Here is a 22,500-nt window from a genome sequence, read left to right on the forward strand (position 1 = left end):
AAAAACTTAATCCTTGATCAATATTTGTTACTTCTGTTTTCTACATTGTTGGAGACAATTCACGATTAATCATTACTACTCTTAATCGCCTCTCCTACGATTTTGTCATACTTGTTGCTACATTACTTTCTTATCCTTCTTTTTTTTTTTTTGCACTAATCTCTTTACGAGATAGTCTCTCTAAAGCTACTGTAGGTTTTGCTCGGTGCGATTATCGCTCACCGATGACCGTTCGTGGATTAACGATGATCGTCACACGATTTTTAGAGCACTAATTTGCTTTTTTTTTAATTGAACGACTGACGATCATTGTTGAGCGATAATGGCACCGAGCAAAACCTACCTTAAGACATGTTTTCTTCACAAATCACTCAGGCCATGCTTTCATCACATTAAAATACGGAACAAGACCTTCGCCACCTCACTTTCCGTCCCTTCTTATTCATATATAGATGTTTATCTGTTTTCCTTTTCTTGAGAAACTTTCAAAACACAACCATTCCCATCGACGTCCCAACCACTGCGCTCTTTCCTCAGCAGGGACAAAACCTCTGGGAAATCCACTTCCATCGGTTACATCACTTACAGGACTCACTTCACCCCCACTTCTGCGGGCATTGAAAAGGCACTTCCAGCCTCCGCAACACTCCATACCCTCTTCCAGACCTGGCGTTCCGTGTCATCGCCACTTGGATTTCCAGGAAGCGTGCACTTAGCCGAGAAGAAAGTGACAGTCGGGATAGTTCAGTAACTACTTTTACGAACATTTTTCCCCTTGATGAACCCGCCGAGAGTGACCTGATTCCACGAGGATTTTGTTTACTTATCTTTTTTTTTTTTTTTTTTTTTTTACTTTATTACTTAGCTAGATGATGAATGGTTATTATTTTTAAACCTTTAGTGTTTTTAACTTTCCTGAAAAGAAAACTATTTTGCCGGCTTTGTCTGTTGGTCCGCACTTTTTTTTTGTCCGTACTTTTTCTGTCCGCCCTCAGATCTTAAAAACTACTAAGGCCAGAGGGCTGCAAATTGGTATGTTGATCATCCACCCACCAATCATCAAACATACCAAATTGCAGCCCTCTAGCCTCAGTAGATTTTATTTTATTTAAAGTTAAAGTTAGCCGTAATCGTGCTCTGGCCACGACATACAGGCCACCACCGGTTCGTGGTTAAATTTTCGTGGGCTGCGGCTCATACAGCATTATACCGAGACCACCGAATGATAGGTCTATTTTCGGTAGCCTTGATTATACGCTGCACAGAAAACTCGATTGCGCCGAAGAAACTTCGGAGCATTTTTTATTTTTGTTTTTTCCCTAAATATACGACCCACTTAAGAAGCAGTACATGAAAATTGAAAGCATATTAATAATAATGAAAGGAAAGTTCCTCCTTCCCGACGAGAAGTATAACTGCAGAATTTTCAAGAAAATGCCTAACAATGGAAAGAAGAAAATACGTATCACACATGAAATCTCAACATAAACCTTATAATTTAACACGTCTTCCACTGGAACACAACTAACCCCATTGGTTCCTTTCTTCTAAAGAAAGAAACCCTTTTTTTCTCTTTCCAAGACCCTGATCGCAAATCCATAAAAAAGTGATACTATCAAAATCTTTTAAAATGTAATTTCGACTCTCAAGCAACCAACTATATAATACTCTCAAACATACTTATATACCAGTTCTGGGAAGCATAAGAGAATAAGAGAAAATAAAATGGAAAATTACACTGGGAAGAGGAAAGGTAAATTACGTCCAATACAAAAACTTCATCAGCTGGCTTATGAAGTAATGATATATGACAAGGCAAAACAAAAAATCAATACGTATTAACACTGGGGTAGAAAACACAACTATGAGCTGATTTAACAAGTAAGCTTTTTATAGATTAATAATATGCAGTTTCTTATTTTGCTTAAATACCTCGGCAATAGAACACACTCTCTGGTTATAAAGAGGGGTATGCTACTGATGATTTGTATGTAATTTACATTTATCTAACAGCAGCAAAGTGATACAGGATATTAGAGCAACCAAAACCTTACGGGTATTAATTAAGATGTTCTCAGATGGCAGAGCTACAAAAGTATTCTATAGAGGCTATTTGAATATATGGAATTACTTCAACTAATCAAAACAAATTATAATTAGTGAGGCTAATTTGGCTATTTTGGAATCTAATATTTTCAATACCATCTGATTAACCAATTACTATTCATCAGGTAAATTGTAAGATAATTATTTCTATTTATTCCCAAGGACCTTTAGAGTTTTCACCTAATCACGGAGAAGAATCAACCCAAGTAGAGGAAATGACAGATTATGAGGCAAGCGGAGATATTTCTCATTTTAATAACTCTGCGACTTTTCGTTTACTTTTAACTCATGTGACAGCGTAAAACTTTTCCCTTATCCTAATCGACTTAAAATACAGACAAATTGTCGCAGTTATCTATCACGAATATTAACAGTTTCATTCATCACACGCTTACAACATTAATGAAAATAATAAACCAAATTATGTAAATATATATTCACACAGTGTATATATACCAAATTATGTAAATATATATTCACATAGTACGTATGCTCAAATTCCTTGGTGCATCCATTATATGTAATAAAGTAAAATATTTGCATCTGAAGATAAGGAAACACATATCAATTAAGACGTGTTGGCAATGCAGAGCTGGGGAAGCAATGAGCTGGGGATGTGGACAAATTAGATTGTTAATGAGGTTATACTTAAGAATCTGAGAGAGCGAGAGAGAGAGAGAGAGAGAGAGAGAGAGAGAGAGAGAGAGAGAGAGAGAGAGAGAGAGATGGGAGTTACACGCATTAATTAAAAAGGAGGTGGAGCACATGAATGAAAAGGAAAGAAATTAGAATCTCTTCAATTTGATTGTGTTTGCATGAATATTTGGCTGTTTCCTGTTCTCTTCGGTGTTCCTGTGATTACCTCCTCCTTCAAGATAATATCCCATATTTGGCAAATTCTCTTGATCCAATAACTCTTTTATATGTCAATGTACTGCTCTCAATACCGTTTATTCTTCTCAGTAACATTGCTACTTTTTTTTTTTTTTAACAAATATTACTGATTAATGGGTGTCAAGTTTTGCAAATGACTGTAAAATTTTACTCTAATAATGAGAAAATGATCAGTTGACAGTTCACGTCAAATTATTTTCCATATTTGAGGAAAAAACAACCGGGTGTCTGTAAAATACGCACGTCATAATGTATATACGGGATGGGTACGATTAAATTCTGAAACAAAGTGAAATTCTCAGTTAAAATAAACGAAAATATACCTAACCTTCGTTTCTGTCAGATGTTCCAACAGATAAAATTAAATAAATAAAAAACAATAACCTGAAACTAGACTTTAATACACAGAAATATTATGGAAATCGCTAACAAAGCTATTTTGTATTTTTTTGTCAAATCTGCTTGTTTTTCTAGAAAAAAAAAAAAAAATAGGAATTCTACATCACTTTAAACAACAGGATTTATTTTGGTCTTCATTTTATACAACTGGGTAAACTGTCCTGTTGATCTGCGAGAACAATCACATAACTGAATTCAAATTTTACGCCTTTCTCTCCTCGACATTTGCTCTTCCTTTAATGTCACATCCTCGTTACGGCACTAATAAGCTATTAGATTATTTATTTATCGAAGCAATGGACAAGCAGTTGTCTAATAAGCATATTTTAAGATCCGTACTTAATATCGATGCTTAATTCTGGAGCTAAATTACTGAACAAAATATTAATTCAGAAGCGTTGACCGTCTGAGACCACATTGTAAATAGATTCGTTTCCATAAAACAAAAATGTTCAGAGAAATTAAGTTTAATTGCTAAACATTATCGCTATATAATCAAAGATATTAACTACTATAAAGACACAAAATTCATTTCGCCAAAAAAATTATAAATAACGCTGTAACATGTCAATACAAGTTACAAGAACACGCACACAACAAGCCTCCTTGTAGAAATGAAAATGGTTCTCTTCCAAGGGAGGAAGCGAAAGTAATAAAAACCAGAGTTCTAGGAATCGAGTATAATTCTCAATCTGTTCCGGAGCCTGTTGACTCTCCTGTTTTCTTCGCTGGGGAGGAAATATTGCATCTGTTCGAGATTATTATGCTCAGCTCCACGGACGTGGCCTCCTTTCTGCCTCCGTAAAGCTTTTCACTACAATGTCTTAGACGATGTGGAACTGCTCGAGCTCCCATGAAATTGGTGCCAGGATCATTATGAACAATATTTTAGAGCTTTTTCATATCTAAGATTGAGAGAGAGAGAGAGAGAGAGAGAGAGAGAGAGAGAGAGACGTCACCAAGCACTGATTACATTTTGGAAAATTAATGTTCCTCATTAATTATTCGTTCTATTAATTACGCAGTAATTGCATATATTTTCTGTAATGTGCCGGAATATTGTAAACATTAAATTCATTTCAAGTCTTGCCTTGGAATTCATATGCTAAACCAAGCGAGGTTTCACTCTTCACGACACCTGGAAAAAAATAGTAATAATAACTTCCGCTTCTTTTAACACTGCCGGGGGGAAAATTAAACATAATTATAGTCTAAATGTTTATGACAGGCTTTGATAATCTCTCTTGTGTAGCGCAGTGTTTCAATAAAAAATGTTACATTTCATTTGACTCTTCATCCAGCAATACATACCAATATTTCCTTTCAGACAGTTTAATCGCTTAAATCGTAAAAAAAATAAAAATAAAATAAAATAAAATTAGCCCAGTGCAGATGAGTCCATTGTTACTTTTATTGTATTAGGTGTAAAACTGATGATAGAGACGACGACTATGATGATTAAATAGAACGTCAGAATAATTTCTCTACCCTTTACTCATACTCTTTTTCAGTTAATAAATAAGTGATAAAAATTTTTTCATTGATTTCACCAAACGAAAGGCGATGTCAAAATCATCACTTCAAATTCTATTTTAACAATACATTTGAAACCATTGTCTATTTCTTAATAGTTTTCTGTCCGTTAGCTCCCGGATCATAAAAACTACTGAGGCTAGAGGGCTGCCATTGGTATGTTGATCGTCCATCCTTTAATCATCAAACATACCAAACTGCAGTCCACTAGCCTCAGTAGTTTTTATTTTTATTTAGGGTTACAGTTAGCCATGTTCGTGCGTCTGGCACCGCTAGAGGTGCCAACAACACAGGCCACCACCAGGCCGTGGCTGAAACTTTCATGGGCCGCGGCTAAGAGTTTCATACAGCATTATACGATGTACAGAAAACTCCATTGTGCCCAAGAAACTTCGGCGCATTTTTTACTTGTTATAATGATAAGATGACATTGGGATTCGATAGAAATCCTTCGTAATCCCTCCACATCTTTCCACGCTGCTAATAACACTTTTCATAAAATTTGTACTAATATGAATTATTACATAAATTTGTTTCTGTGGCTGTCTATTTTCCTAAATCGATGACTTCTAAGGTTACAATAATTACATATTATACTGATTTGTTTATCAAGGTATATTTAATGACTGATCATTTCGTAATGGTCTGATGAACAAGAAATATAGTCAACAAAAACTTGACGCCAAAATATTATTTGGAAAATTAAAGACTATTAATAGTTTGACAAACAGAAATAGCAGGGAGTTCAATTTAGATTTAGTCTACAGTTACTTTGAAATGGGATATTTTTAAAAGACTCGAACATATGCATTTTTAAGATAAAAATCTCAAAATTCACATTTTCCTGCAAGGCCATTCACAGAAGACACCCACTTGAAACTGGAGACCAGATGACGATTAGATTTTTGCATAATATGACTTCTGATAACTTTGCCAATACTAATCAACCGTTCATCAGTGACATCTCTTCTAAGCTCTCCCAAATGAAAAATTGCAGCGATCATCTATGGTCATCAGGATAAAAATTTAAAGAACATTGTTTTCTATTCAATCGCTTCCCTGTGCCTACATTAATGAGAGGCATCTTGTTACAGACCAGTGATTTTTTAATTAAATTTTCCTACACTATTTTCTACCTAAAGATTTTGCTGTTAGTTTTTCCCAGACATAAAAGGACTTCTAAAGTGGCCTATATGAATAAATGTTAAAACAGTTTTCATCATGCTAAGATAAAAAGATTTTGAATTATCATAAATGCTTTTTTTAGACCTGGTGTACGTACTATTAAAATACAGGAAACATAGCTGGATTGCAACTATACAGATATTAATGGTCACCATGAAATTAACTTATTGACCAACGAAATGTGAATGACCAGAGTTGCATCCATAGATATCCTGTTCCTTATTCTAATCGTTTACATCTTTCTCACTGTTATAAAATATTTTATTCTGCAAACATGCGGCAAGAATAGTCTAGCATTTTAACTGATATTTTACCACAGTAGTGAATAAGAGCCTTTAACTCGAGATCTTTTTCGAGAGGAATGTGTCAAAACTTTCTGTTTTTGCTTCAGTTTTATGAAGTATTTAGATACTATTTTTTTCTTAGAAATTCTCCTTGAATTTATCTCATCACTAGTCAAATGTCACTCATAATGATCCAACGGACAGAGGGGAGGTAAACCAGCATTTCAAAACATGTGGAAAAAATTTTCAGGTGAACAATATGATAATTCAGACGGCTGAAGAACCCTATGTTTATGTATGAGCTTCCTCCTTCCATGGAATCGCCTTTAATAATTTTATTCACCCCAGATGCGGTGAGCTCCCCTGCTCTTATAAATTTCGATGATTAAAGTTGTTCAGGGAATAGAGTGAAATGATTCTTAACGATCCTTTTTTACTCCAATCAGAGAATAAGTTAAATATCTTTTTTGAGTCAGAGGATTTTTCCGGGCCACATCACATATTTAACTTGTTAAGCCACCATAAAAAAGTTCTAGACGAACAGAAAATATCAGCTAGCGTCTTTAATGGCTGAGTCCCAGAACAAGTATGTGCAACTTGCTGTAAAGTAGATGGTCCTCCATACTGCGGTATAACCCCGTACTAGAAACCTAAGTTCTTCATTGGACGGGTCGGTATCGTTCTCGGCTAGCACTCTGCTGGGCCCACGTTCGATTCTCCGACCGGCCAATGAAGAATTAGAGAAATTTATTTCTGGTGATAGAAATTCACTTCTCGTTGTAATGTGGTTCGGATTCCACAATAAGCTGTAGGTCCCGTTGATAGGTAACCAATTGGTTCTTAGCCACGTAAAATAAATCTAATTCTTCGGGCCAGTCCTAGGAGAGCTGTTAATCAGCTCAGTGGTCTGGTTAAACTAAGATATACTTCTTCTCCTTCTACCGTAAAATTGTGGAATGGCTTCCCGGACAAAATAACACTGACGCCGATACTTAGGGATTTTATTGGGACTGCAATGCTACTCAAAGGACTGTGCACCATATCCTCTGTTTTATGATTCTGCTTTGCTGTTTGTGAGACTAAGTGCGTATTTGCTTGTTAATTGACTTGCACTTTCCCATATTGTTTTCTCTATTTTTTCCCTTAGATTTGTAAGATAACGCAAAGGTCCATTTTTTGATTACCACAAATTTCAGAATCTACAACATCCAGTTAGTTAATCGGGAAATAGGCTACACAGTACCATAAGACACACATGACCAATAAGAATTCAAAAAAAAAAAAAACTTTCAAGCATTCCCTCTCATGTAAGAAATATTTCCATGACTACGAAAGTCATGTTGGAAGAGGAATGGAATACTACTATTCACTAACACTTTCTTTTGGCAAAACATCGAAAAACTAATAAAATCAACTGGAAAGCGAAAATATCTATGCTAGCAAATCTAAATCAAATTCATTTCAGAGCTTTTGAATTTAAGTAAATTTATTTTCATCGGATAAAGTGTTACATAAAATTGAAAAACCCATGTAATTTGAATTCTTGCCAGACAACAGAGTAACGTAATTCCATTCCAGACAGACATCACGCCATATAAAATGCGATGCATAGAACATGTATACCATTAGAGACCAAGTACCGGCGGATTTTCCATGTTGTTAATGTATTCCTTCGTTGAGGTCCCATTATAAACTAACCCTATAATGGTCGGTTTAATTGATGTGGTTCGAGAATGAAATTCCAAAAAATCTTCAGCGTTAACAGTTCGGACTGTTCTAATATGAGTTTGGTTAACATTTACTTCTTAGTTATATATATATATATATATATATATATATATATATATATATATATATATATATATATATATATATATATATATATATATATATATATGTGTGTGTGTGTGTGTGTGTATATATACTATATATATATATATACATATATAAAATATATATATATATATATATATATATATATATATACATATCTATCTATCTATCTATCTATCTATATATATATACATATATATACATATATATATATATATATATATATATATATATATATATATATATATATATATATATATATATATATATATATATATATACACACTCGTTAAGGGAACCAACACACAATCACGTGCAGAACGGAAATAAATTTCTGACTCGTATTAGGATCGAAACCAAGTCTTTCAATAGAAAGGCAAGGGCGCTACCAACTGAAACACACAAGTCATAAAAGAAGTTACCAATGCACCTGGGGCTTTTACCTGGGCATGCTTGCCCCCCTAGCATACCTGCGTGTTGCAGCCATTTTTCAGTAATTTTCAATAGGTATTTTCAACCTTATAATTTTTAGAACATTATCGTTCTCCTTTACTGTAAGCCATCTTACTATGAAAAGGAATAATTTACTTTGGGTATTCCGGGCAAAACGATTTTTAGTTTTCTGCAAAAGAAAACTATTGAGATGGCTATTTGTCTGTCTGTCCGCACTTTTCTGTCCGCCCCCAAATCTTAGAAAGTACTGAAGCTAGAGGGCTGCAAATTGGTATGTTGATCATTCACCCTCCAATCATCAAACATATCAAATTGCAGCCCTCTAGCCTCAGTATTTTTATTTTATTTAAAGTTAAAGTTAGCCATGATCGTGCGTCTGGCACCGTTACAGGTGCCAACAACGCAGGACACAACCGGGCCGTGGATGAAAGTTTCATGGGCCGCGGCTGAGAGTTTCATGTTTTTTTACTTGATCTTTTCCTTTTGAATTTCGTCTGTAAAAGCACCACGTGATTTCCGTCCATTTTCAATAACCTTCCCAATGATGCACTATCAAAGATTTTTCATTGAAACGTTGCAATAGTCAGGATTAAAAAATAAAGTTATCAACTATGACGAAAAAATTTATAGTAGTCTGTGCTGAATAGTAGGACTACTCTAAAATGAATTTCAAAAGTCATTCAGTTAATATTGGAATATGTCGATGTTTTAGCTTTAATTTATGAAATGTTTTGAAGTCAAAAGAACTCGCTTTTCACGATATACATGACTACCAAATCCTCCATTATTTGCAATGATATTTTCTGGACTTTGTTGTCTGTGCGTAGTGTAGTGGTTAAATATAAAATATAAATATATATATATATATATATATATATATATATATATATATATATATATATATATATATATATAAATCTATATATATATATATATATATATATATATATATATATATATATATATATATATATATATATATAAATATATATATATATATATATATATATATATATATATATATATATATATATATATATATATATATATAATTCTTCCTTTAGCCCATACTAGTGGGATCAAGAAAATAGGCTTAATTTATTCACATCAATACCGATTGTAAAGGCACAGACAATTACTCTTGACCGATTCCTTAAAAAAATATATAAAACTTGCGCAGATGCTATGTAATATGGGACAAATTTAAAGAACGAAATAGTTTTTTTTTTATTAAGCAACGGCTAAAATATATAAAACTAAAATAAGATTGACAGCTCGCCAAGGAAATGGAAGTATATCGTGTAAGTGACCATTCTTAACTTTCAGAATGATTTGAAACGGAAGATATATCTGACATGCCAAAAATGTTACAGGAACTTTACTCGTTATGACTCCATTTTAATCGATTCTGACAAGAAAAAGTAAACTAGATCATCGTCAGACGATTTATTTAATATTTTACCCTGACGTCAATAAAATATATATGTTAGTTCCGATATGATTGTACAAAAGAACCTTTCTTTCCTTTTGCGGTACAGATTTATGTGATAAAAATAATAATGTGTCGCGTGCACGGCGTTCCCAACCACCCTTGCAAAATTTAGAATTGAATACAATTTCGTTACTCTATCTCTTGGCCAGCGAAAATGGCATTAGAACTCAGTCACTTCTGTTCACTGCCGAAGTCCTGAGGTACAGCCCTAGTTGAAAGAGCAACTTAATTTTATCCACTCTCTAGAACTGCATAATACATGACGATTGCAATGCCCTCAGTTAGTAAATGTCGATGGATTCATCGAATATGAATTCTGACTTTGAACATCCCTTCGATACCTGATCTAAACTGGATAAATGGTGAATAACGTAGATTCTTACATTATAAATAAGAATCGTATTTTTTGTAACGACAACGTGCCAAAGGGGTTCTAGCCAATATATCACAAAACCTATGAAATTTTAGATAACACACCTTAAAGAAATATAAACATAAATGGAGATTGTACAGATCAACATCTTGTAATCGCGCATGGAAAAAGGAGGTAACCATAATCTAAAAATATGAAGGCGCAACTGAACAGAATGCATGATTCACAATTGAAAGTTAAGAAGCCCACTGAAAATGGAATAACCAAAAACAAGAGAAATAATGCGGAAAAAATGCAAAAGAAAAAAAAACGAGCTGGAGGAGAGAGGAAGAGCTTGCTGTTTTGACAGTGGTCAAAAAGATCCTCGATGATTTTTATCCTTCTTACACATCCTCTGATGCCGGAGATCCTCTTTGGAAAAATTTTCATCTAGCTCATCCACACTCTAGGAAGATCAAGGAAATGCATTTCATTGATTTACATCGCCACAGATTGTGAAGGCAAAAACCGTTACCTCTGGTGAATTTATTGGCTGATTTATCCTATTCATGTTATTTCTAAACATTGTTCATTTTGTTTGTTACCCTTTGAAGGCACAGACCCTCAAAACTGTTCTTTAATTATTATGGTTGATTTTAATGATAAAAATTTGATAAAATAATCAGCTGTTGGAAGATGCATCACTATATTTCTGACGAAAATGGTATTGAAACTCAATCACTTCCGTTCATTGCTCATTGCAGAAGTCCTGAGGATGAAGCCCCAGTTACAGGAACATTTCAGCAGATCTGTATTATGACAATGTCATCAGTTTTAATCGATTCTGACTTTGAATTTTGAATTTGAACATGACATCGGTGCCTGATCTAAATTGGACAAGAGCTGAATAACGCAGACTCGTAGATTATGAATAGCAAGTAAAAAATGCGCCGAAGTTGCTTCGGCGCGATCGCTTTTTCTGTACAGCGTATAATCAAGGCCACCGAAAATAGATCTATCTTTCGGTGGTCTCGATATAATACTGTATAAGACGCGCCCCATGAAACTTTAACCACGGCCCGGTGGTGGCCTGTCCTAGATAGTTGCCAGACGCAAGATTATGGCTAACTTTAACCTTAAATAAAATAAAAACTACTGATGCTAGAAGGCAGCAATTTGGCATGTTTGATGGTTGGATGGTGGATAATCACATATCAATTTGCAGCCCTCTAGCCTCTGTAGTTTTTAAGATCTGAGGGTGGGCAGAAAAAGTGCGGACGGACAGACAAGTGATCATCTCAATAGTTTTCTTTTACAGAAAACTAAAAAACTGAGCATTACTTGTAACGACAACGTGCCAAAGGGGCTCTGGCCAATGTAGCACAAAAAGTGTGGTGTTTTAGAAAAACAATGGCGTAACAAATATTTTATATATATATATATATATATATATATATATATATATATATATATATATATATATATATATATATATATATATATATATATATGTGTGTATATAAAGAAACTTGGAAGGAAAAATAGGATATAACCCCATCAACAAGGAGGTATGTAAAACCAATATCTTCATAAACTGTACATGAGAAAAGGGAGGAAAACATACATAAAATACAGTAAATGACACTTAAGAAATAGCTAAATCAACAAATGTAGACTAAGAAGCCAACTGAACAGGAAGCAACAAAAAGCCAGAGAGAAAGAGAGATATAATGGGAACAAGTGCAACGGAAGAGGGGGTGAAAGATCCTGGAGCTGAATGATCCTCGATGATTTTTATCCTTCTCCTCTGATGGTGGAGAGCCTCTTTGGAGAAATTCTCCCTCTCGTTCTTCCCCATTTGAGAGGGATCAAGCAAATGGACTTCATTTATTCACATCGCTACAGATCGCGAAGGCGCAAACACTTACTCTTGTTCATCCTTGTTACACGAGACTACAAAAGTTTATATTAACTATTCCTAAATATATGAAGTTTGGAAATCTACCAATAAATAGTTCATCATATTAATGATTATGTAATATCTGAAGACATTTGAACAAAGACAGTTACGTACTAATGTGCAGTATCCAGAATTTAGTTAGTGAGTTTTTACTTTTGTTAAGCTGGTGTTGCACTTTTCAGTGATTGTGAAAGCTACCGTAATGCTTCTAAGATAATAAGATATATATATATATATATATATATATATATATATATATATATATATATATATATATATATATAATGTAACTTTAAAATATACATATATATATATATATATATATATATATATATATATATATATATATATATATATATATATATATATATATATATATATATATATATATATATACATATATATATATATATATATATATATATATATATATATATATATATATATATATAATGTAAACTTTAAATTCTTCAACTACATTATAACTTTTGGACCCCAGAAATATTAGTACAACCGATCATTTCTACCATCAAAACAAAATTGATTAATCTCGCCTGTGTTACCATTCAACCACAAATAACCGATAGGTCCCTCGCCTTGCAATTATCCTGTAAAAAATCACTTGACATCCATATTTCTGCTACTACAGTCACTGTTTATATGATTATAAGAATGGTGTTAATATATGCTTGAGCTGATATATTATTATTATTATTATTATTATTATTATTATTATTATTATTATTATTATTATTATGCTTTCAGTTTACTGGCAAAGTTAGATGTAACTCACACGAACAATTGCCATAAGTTACATTCTACGGCAAAGAAAGTTGCCTGAATCGCTCATTGTACTATACGACCATTCTTTGCCTGCTGCCAGCGTCCGTTCCTCCCGAGCTCACGAGAGCTCTTGATATGCTTCTCACATCCTTCCGGTTTATTTGGGCAAAGTTAGATGTGACTCGAAAGCTATAACTTACGCAGAAAGTTTTCGGAATCAAGCGGTGCTCCAGACCTCCTCCGCCTCAGACGATGCTTCATTTCCGGTGTCGTCGACATTTCTTCTCTTGACCCAGACGCTTCTCAAGAAAAGACAAATGTGCTTTTCTTCTTGGTGTTCCTTAGCTCTTCATAACGACGTCGATTATTATATATATATATATATATATATATATATATATTATTATATATAATATATATATATATATATATACATATATATATATATATATATATATATATATATATATATATATAATATATATATATATATATATATATATATATATATATATATATATATATATATATATATATATATATATATATATATACATACATATACGTGTGTAAGTGCGCGTGAGAGAGAGAGAGAGAGAGAGAGAGAGAGAGAGAGAGAGAGAGAGAGAGAGAGAGAGAGAGAGAGACTATGAGCTAAAGAACAATCGTTTAACAGACTGTAACGACCTACCTACATATATGCTGCAGAACAGACAGTTACTCACATGAGAAGCTAGATAATGAATAGATAAGCTTTTGTGATTTTACATGTTAAAGCTACTTTTATTCTTTGTTATAAAAACAAATGAAAATACTGATTGTCAGATGGCCCTCATCGAAAGAAGTCCAAAGGAACGGAGGAAAAAGGATGTTCATAGATACATATACGTAAACGCTAGTTGACCTAGTGTATTCGGATTAATATAGTTTTAAAATGTGTAGATTGAAAGCTACCTTTGGAGAGCTGCAGTGATGATCGGGTAGCCAGAACTGTGGATGGTTATCGAGGTGTTAGCACAGGGTTTCTTCCGGCAATTTCTTTTTTAGCCAAAATATTTTTTCCATGCGATTATTTTTCACTCGATAACAATTTGTATCTTTCGCCATTTCTTGAGGAAATTAGAGATAGTACCAAGTGAACCAACTCTTGTTCGCAGTGATTCTCCATGCAATTGTTCAATGCAAGCAAGATGTCTGGAAAGAGAGACCAAATTTGTCGCCTAGTCGTCGCCCTTCATAAACTATTCAACACTGTTACTCAGCGCTGAAGGCACACCCGAGACGCTGACTAAAGGGCAAAGCAGACACCGGCGTGATAGCTTCAGTACTAAGTCGTGATGTGGTTCCAAGGGTAGTTATGGAAGACTGGGTCTCTTTTACTGAAACTGAAGCTACTGCTGCGTAAGTACACGAGCCTACTTTTTTTTTTTTTTTTTTTTTTGGTTTATTAAAGAGATATTCATATATAACACTAACATGCCGTACATTACAAATTTTGTTTACGTAAGAGTACTATTTACTGGTGAACTGATATAAAGAGCATAGTTGATCAATAAGCAAATATTTGGAAGAAAATTTTTCAGCGTTGTACTATCTGTCCCATGAATATATACTACTACGTAAAAAGATATAAAAAATAAAGCACGACCTTTTAAGTAGTTTTGCAGCCGGCCCTATAACTATGCATAATCCTTTGTTTCAAGTGTGTATGCCATTCAGTGAAGGCAGTTTACAACGGCTCAATAATCATAACTACTCGTCATTTTCTCAAGGAGAGGAATAAAATATTTTTACAAAATAAATTTGAGACATTCAGATCTTGCTGTAAAATCATACTCATCTTCATCAGGGACTTTTCCAAGTTTTCTCATAATAATAATAATAATAATAATAATAATAATAATAATAATAATAATAATAATATAACCGTCAGGAGACAGCAGCCCAAGCGCCAGTGCCGCCTGAACAGAGCTTCCCTGGCCTCTCAGGCGAATCAGCCAATAGGGGCCAGCATCCTGAACACTAAACCGCCCCTATTTTTCATTGGCTCCCACAAAACCAACCCTATTTTGCAATGGCTCTCAAACCGATTCAATAATAATAATGATGGTAACGAGGCTAAAATATCGAGAATTAAAAGCTACAGTAGTGTTAAACACATTTTTGCACCCAGTTAAAAATGGTAAGGAGAGACTTTCAGATATTGCTCCGTATCCCTCATCATTCCTACTAAACGGTAAAACAGTGGGTAAATATTTTTAACACTACTGTGGCGTTTAATTCTCAATAATAATAATTTAAGATAATGTGGCAAGGATTTTGCCATTCATGGTCACTTGAGGTTACTTTTCCTTTCAGGAGAGCATGAGCGTAAAATAAACGTCTTGTTTTCCCCAAGGCAAAGCTTGTATGCATTACTCTACAGGTAGGTTCCCTTGTTCAGTTAAATTACAAAACAACTGAGCAGTTTTACTACATAAAAAGTGTTCACGAAGCAAAATACTATATATTGCATTACACTCACATAACAAATCATAAGTCTATTTCAAAATTAATCACATTTTCATTTTTAGTTTTTGCTTCCTTCTAATTCTTTTGTGCTAAGGATAGTACCACACGGAAACCAACGGAAAAACTAAGTGAAGTTGACAATTCATTTCTAAAACAATCTGACATGTTTGCGTCCCATGAAAATTTCCATTATTTGAAAAACATACAACTGGAACATTTGTGAATAAAAGCAGTTTAATGAAGCTTACGAAAATGTTTGAAAATGTTTGGCAGAGTAAAAAGACTTGTCATGAAGAGAACAACCCGTTTAAATGAATGAAAATCTTTTGAATAATTCAGGACACGAGCAAGGAGTCGAGTGAAATGGGAAAAGTTTTAAGATAGCAGAAAATTCAATTGAGCGTTTCAGATCACAGAGAAAACCCCTATCTGGATTTACAGAAAAAGAATTGCTGTTTGTTTTCTTAGCGTTGTACTAACTAGAAAAAAAAAACTAAACATTAAAAAAATAACTTTTACTATAATCTATTAGTTATAGAAAAACAAGCTGGAACACAACCCAAATGAGAACATATATAAAATCGCCTAACAGGACTAGTGACCCAATCCTTTCTGATACCGGCCAATAAAAACTTTTGATCAGAGGATGAGACTTCCGGGAGATATGAAATATCTGAAGCAAAAATGAAAGGATATCGAGAAACAAAAGGCGTGAGCTAACAAGGCAGCGGGAAATGCTTTTGATAAGAACTCATGCACCTGATGAAAGGACAATGTCACTATTACGAAAAAGACTGCAAGAGCATCACTTGACTTTCTGAAGCGTGTGTTTCTATTTTTCAAAGAGTGTCATCTGAGCCATAAATGGAGCGCATTTAGCTTTCATCGAATCTAAAACTGACAAATCCTGATACTGTAAGAAGGAAAGTTGCCAGAGAGAGAGAGAGAGAGAGAGAGAGAGAGAGAGAGAGAGAGAGAGAGAGAGAGAGAGAGAGAGAGAGAGCCTAATCTGAAAATTATAGCCTGCAAAAAACTAAACAACTGATATTGATTGTCAGGAACAGCTGAGAGAGAGAGAGAGAGAGAGAGAGAGAGAGAGAGAGAGAGAGAGAGAGAGAGAGAGTGCCAGAAGTGAAGAAATACTGCAAGAAAATATATTTCAGCGAACTGAATATTGATAGTTCCTCTCTGACTAAAACGATATAGAGAAATATCAAATTTCTCTTTCCAACCGTTACTACTTTTAGATGCAGGTGAGTTTATTTCGTAAAATATAATAGAAGCTTTCTGTTATAAAGAAAATATTCACAACAAAATTTAGCCTACAGGAACACAAGTAAGAGTTCGTTTAATCGCTGCAGCAAACACTAGGGGCACTATAAACAACATATATTGTCCAGAGCACTACAAATTGTACTATATGTTCAGCGCAGCAGATAACTCTTAACTGTACCTCGTTCCTATTTTCACCTGTCACGTAACAAAGTATCTGGGAATCATGAACCGGTAGTCTTCTTTAACCATTTTGAAAAGATCCTAGAATTTCCTCCATTTCCACTCTTCTAGTTGTCCTAGATACTGGCAATGTAGAATTATCCAGTGGGCTTTAAAAGCCTCATACCAAATATTTCAACAACTGAACGACACCGACTATTTACGATAGCTCTCTCCTCGCCAGCCACCCAATGCAATAACGAGGTTATATAAGGTCGAAATAAAAAAAAATGAAAAAAGATACGCAGTTGATATTTTAAAGGCTCCTTCAAAATGAAAGCAATATGAACACAATACCCGTAACAACTGCCTGCAGTTGCTTTTAGAAAAACGTGAATTTATTTGGGACTGCTGGTCAACGGGCGAGGACAAATCTAGACTGTTCCAGAAGCCCGATAACAATTGCTAAAAAGTTATGGTTATTTCATCCACATTACTACTAACTAACGATAAACTGGCTACAAGACCTCTTGACTTCTTAGGCGATCTACAAGGATCATAAATCTCAAGATTATGTTTCCGTATGAGAGTTAAGAAAAATAATTCTTACTATTACCAGATATATAAAAAAAATGTGATTCTGAACTCATAACACAAATCTGTAATCCTTAGCCTTCACACTGATTATAGGCGACCTAAATCCATTTACGCTAGATAAATAAGTTATGAGAAAATGTTGCCTGTAAATCCTAGAATCCTTTCATAGAAATTTCTTTACAATAAAGACGTTATCTGTATTCATTTAATAAAAAATTAAAAGATGAAAATATCATGGTTTAATTCTGAACTCATAACACAAATCCGTAATCCTTAGCCTTCACACTGATTATAGGCGACCTAAGACCATTTACGCTAGAAAAATAAGTTATGAGAAAATGATGCCTATAAATCCCAGAATCCTTTCTTAGAAGTTTCTTTACAATAAAATATATCAATTATAACAAAATAAGACGTTATCTGTATTCATTTAATAAAAAATTAAAAGATGAAAATATCATGGTTTAATTCTCCGTTTTAACCGTATTCATGCAGAGGCCTAATCAACGCGAAGCCATAATCAAAGTCAATAGTAAAATTTATTTCGTATTTGTACATTAGTATCGAATGTAAAGACAGAACCAGGACCACAACAACCAGAAGTTACATCACAATGCATGCAGATACACGGCTACAATATTTACAGAAATAAAAAAAAATTCTGAAAGAACCAAATCTTTCTTTGGATAATTTCAGAGAATGATGGATAACGATTGATATAATGTAAAAACAGTTTAAATTTTTTTTTTTTTTTACAATACTCTCTCTCGAGGAAGGTCACCGAAATTTAGGGCAACACATTTCAAGAAAAATGGATCAGGCAAGGGTCCATAATGATTACAAGAACACGAAAAGCTTGGTTTATGCAACACAAAGTCCTTTCTTTTTGAATCTTGTAATTACATTTCCTGAAACTATTTGTTTCTGGCGCTAGACCGAAAGGGAAACTATATTTGGGAATTCCAATTATTGCTACGGCCACTTTTTTGTAGCGAGGGCAAAACACAATCAGCAGGACTAATGATAAACAAGCAAAAAATGCGTTGAAGCTTCTTTGGCGCAATCGAATTTTCTGTAACAGCGTATAATCAAGGCCACCGAAAATGGATCTATCTTTCGGTGGTCTTGGTATAATGCTGTATGGGTTGCGGCCCATGAAACTTTAACCACGGCCTGGTGGTGGCCTGTCATATATCATTGCCAGACGCACGATTATGGCTAAATTTAATCTTAAATAAAATAAAAACTACTGAGGCTAGAGGGCTGCAATTTGGTATATTTGATTGTTGGAGGGTGGATAATCAATACACCAATTCGCAGCTTTGCAGCCTCAGTAGTTTTAAGATCTGAGGGCGGACAGGAAAAAGTGCTGAAAGAAAAAGTGCGGACGGACAGACAAAGCCGGCACAATAGTTTTCTTTTACAGAAAACTAATACAGAAAACTAATCACGGAGAATTTGGACCAGGATTGTGCATAATATATATTATTTACGAAGTGTAAAGAGAAAATTTCGAGGCAACGCCACATGGCACGCTTCTACAGCAAGGTGACTTAATAGCACTCAATTATTAATATTAATGAAGAAAATGAAAAAGAACGTACACTTGTCAACTGCAAGGAGTAAATGACATTTTTGTTCAATACACACCTACCAGTTTTAATATCAGCTGTAATGATAAAATCAGAATCAAGCAAAATTAAGTGGAAAATGAAAATCACCAAAGTAAAAGTCTGTTACATGATACAAATCTAACCCCTACACACCCACACACGCACACATACACACAAGCAAACACATTATCATTATTTTTTATCATTAGTCCTGCTGATTGTGTTATGCCATTGGTACAAAAATGTGGTCGCAGCAATATTTGGAATCCCAAATATAGTGCCTCTTTCGTTCTAGCGCCAGAAACAAATAATTGTTGGAAATGTGATTACCAGAGTGAAAAAGAAATATATTTATATTACATAAACAAGCTTGTTGCATCAATATAATCATGTGGAACCCTGATCCATTTTTCTTGAACTAAATTCTGGTGACCTAACCGGGAGATAATATTGCCATAAAAAGTTTTTAAACTATTTTTACAATATATCTGTCGTCATCCTTTATTCTCTAAAAATTCCCCCGCCCCTGCAAAAAAAAATGTTCCTGGCAATTTTTCTTTCTTTATAAATACTGCTACCATTTATCAATATACACTGCAATGTAACCTCTGTCCATTGTGATCCTATTAGGTGCTGTCCATACTAGAACACATCTGTTCATATTTTTTGACCAATTTATAAATAAGAAATACATTTTACTTAATACGTTGATTTTAGCTTTGCATCAATAGGTTTCTTCATGAATACCATTAAAACGGATAAAACAATTAAAACCAATATCGTTGGAACTTTCCATTTCATTTTTTAGTTTAACTGACAACCGGGTCCTGTGTATAGACAGGTCTCCATGTCTCGTGACCTGTTTGACGACTTCGTTCCCTAATACTTGTACGGTTATGTATTTTATCTTTCTGTGAACCGTGATAATTATAACTATATGAAATTTACTACGCTCTTGTCTTTAGCTCCTCACTTTTTTATTTTATACATTTTCGATTTTTAGTTATTTCACTCTCCCAACTTTATTCACACACCATCATATATGTATGTATGTATATATCTATCAATCTATCTATCTATCTATATATATACATATATATTTTATATATATATATATATATATATATATATATATATATATATATATATATATATATATATATTATATATATACATATATATATATATATATATATATATATATATATATATATATATATATATATATATATATATATATATATATATATATATATATATATATTTTTTTCCTTTGCAAACGTGGCATCCACTTCTTTAAATCAACGCTTTTCTACTTTCCCATGTCTTCCTTTCTTAACTGAAAAGGGGTTCCTCGTTGCACGAGTCGGTAGAGTTCTCGGCCAGCACTCTGTTAGTCCTGAGTTCGAGTCTTCGGCCGGCCAATGAAGAATTAGAGGAATTTATTTCTGGTGACAGAAATTCATTTCTCGGTATAAAGTGGTTCGGATTCCACAATAAGCTGTAGGTCCCGTTGCTATGTAACCAACTGGTTCTTAGCCACGTAAAATAAGTCTAATCCTTCGGGCCAGCCCTAGGAAAGCTGTTAATCACCTCAGTGGTCTGGTTAAACTAAGGTATACTTATTTTTAACTGAAAAGGAAAAGACGAAAATCACTTCTGTGTTACTCCATATTTAATGGCGGCTGTAGCGGATGCCATATGTGTATTGGAATTCAATGAGAACTTTCAAAGAGAAAGAATTCGTCCTAAAGATGTACGTGTATGTATGTATGTATGTATGTATATGCATACATACATATATATATATATATATATATATATATATATATATATATATATATATATATATATATATATGTGTGTGTGTGTGTGTGTGTGTGTGTGTGTAACTATCTACATCTAACCATCAATCCGGAAATACAGCATAGATGCTAAACATTCGGAATGTTGGTACAGATCAACCTGAATTTTTCCCCTGTCCCTTTGTCTCTAACTCCTTTTACTTTACAAAAATGAGGGTTGAAAATTAAAAACTGAACTCCCTCAATCAACCACCAATTTGCTTTTCGGATTAAATTGCGAGGACTTCTGTATAAACCTGGCTATGTCTACCTTTATGAAGCTGGCTGCTCTCCTTATTCGCTATAAATGCTTGTCTATATTATTCATCCCCCTAATGTATCTTTCGCATATTTTACATAACTCGTCAGGCACATTTCAAAGACACTAGCTCGGAGATATCCATCTCATTCAACTATTATAATCAACAATATTTGCTTGGACTGTGTTGCATGTCTGCCTCGCACTCTGCTGCATAGATATTACTTTAGGCATTCCTCTCAGGAACTAGTTAATTTACAGCACAAGTGGTGAGGCATATTCAACTTCTTCAGTAATTCTTCTTTACTGTACAATAAGCAACAACAAATTTTAATTTTGGGAGGCCAACAGGCAGGCAGACAGAAAAAGAGAAATTTTCACATTGTATGTACCACTTCTTAACGAAACGTAATTTAGATCAGACATCAGAAAATGATTCCTTCATCGGTTCTTGCATGACAAACTAACCTTTGATCGAGAGCAATACTGAAAATATTTTCTTTAGCGGTGAAAAGTTTCCAACCCCGGATCAAGCCAATCACAGAAATCAGGATGTCCCATAAGAAATTATCTGGAAATGGAAAAACACGACCCCATTCACGTCCTTCTCGGAAATGCAGAAAAGCTGAAGACAGTTTTCCAGTCATTTGACAGAACTTTTATTATAACAAATGAATAACTGCCGCCTTTTCTTTCATATTCGCTTGCCTGGTTTAATTCTCTGTTAGCTAATCCATCAAAATCAAATTTGGTTTGTGGATTTCTGCTCGTCGACGAAATCAATACTTTTTGCATTTATTTTTTTCAAGAAACATTGCCACAGTAAAATTACCGATAAGCTTCTAATTCAACTTTCTTGCTGAAGTAAAGTGTCATCGTGTTTTCCATTTTTTTTTATGTCAGATTTAAATGAGTTCTAATGAACAACTTTTAAATGAATAACCTTTTTTATTTATAAATTAGTTGGC

The sequence above is a fragment of the Macrobrachium rosenbergii genome, chromosome 6 (genome assembly GCF_040412425.1).
Source record: "Macrobrachium rosenbergii isolate ZJJX-2024 chromosome 6, ASM4041242v1, whole genome shotgun sequence".
Classification (NCBI taxonomy): domain Eukaryota; kingdom Metazoa; phylum Arthropoda; class Malacostraca; order Decapoda; family Palaemonidae; genus Macrobrachium; species Macrobrachium rosenbergii.